We start from the raw sequence: 967 nt of genomic DNA, 5'->3' as shown, positions 1-967 counted from the left end.
ATCTTAATATATAAATTAGGAAAAGATTAATATATTGAAGGAATATTTCGAATAAAAAATTAATAAAATTTAAAACGATGACTAAAAATTAATTGTGGTAAAATAGCAAATGAAAAATTAACATGTATAAGTTATTTCACAATAATTTCTTTAGAAATATGGTAAAGATTAGAGTTTGATTTGATTCAATCGACCAATCAGTGTAGTTACATTTGTAACTGAACGTTCGCCTAACAAGTGAATGTCATACAGAGCTCTTTGAATGAATAACCATAAATGATACGCTTGAACTTGATATTCAGCATCAAAAACAAAAAATGATTTGAAACATACGTCGACAGCTTGTAAGACACTTCCTACTTTCCATAGATTACTGTTGATGCAGACATAAACAGCAGTAATTGAATTTTCCACATCTCCGACGACTATTATGTAAGGCTGGACAGTAGCACTGAGAGAGGCATAATATTCGTTCCGTCTTTTTATGGAATTCAGTATATCACCACCAATCTAATAAAAACAAAAAGTTATCAATTTGTAATAAGAAAATAAAAGTAACAAAATTATAGGAAATTTAAAAAATTTGTTTATAAATACTTGCCGTCACGAAACAACTGCCGTCACGAAACAACTGCCGTCGCGAAATCTCGTCGCGCGGAATAGCTCGCCGGAGGCGGGCGGCGAGAATGGCTCAGGGCGGTGAGGAGAAGAGTAATGAATTCTTAAATGCGGAGTTTTAAACAGATATAAAGAACTGGTTTATTCTATACTACATATATACATGGTATTTCGGTGCGCGCGGACGGACGATATTTACAGCTAGGAATATGTACAGGTGTGCACAGATGTGCTTCAGCGCGCGGCCACGTGCTCGCGCGTGACGTCGGTAGGCGCAGGGCTGGCGTGGTAGACGGAGCGTGACGCGTGAGACCGGTGTCTCTTCTGAGCGCGGAGCGCGGGGCGGGGT

The sequence above is a fragment of the Wasmannia auropunctata genome, unplaced genomic scaffold (genome assembly GCF_000956235.1).
Source record: "Wasmannia auropunctata unplaced genomic scaffold, wasmannia.A_1.0 LD336101.1, whole genome shotgun sequence".
NCBI classification, from domain to species: domain Eukaryota; kingdom Metazoa; phylum Arthropoda; class Insecta; order Hymenoptera; family Formicidae; genus Wasmannia; species Wasmannia auropunctata.
This window is presented reverse-complemented; position numbering follows the sequence as displayed.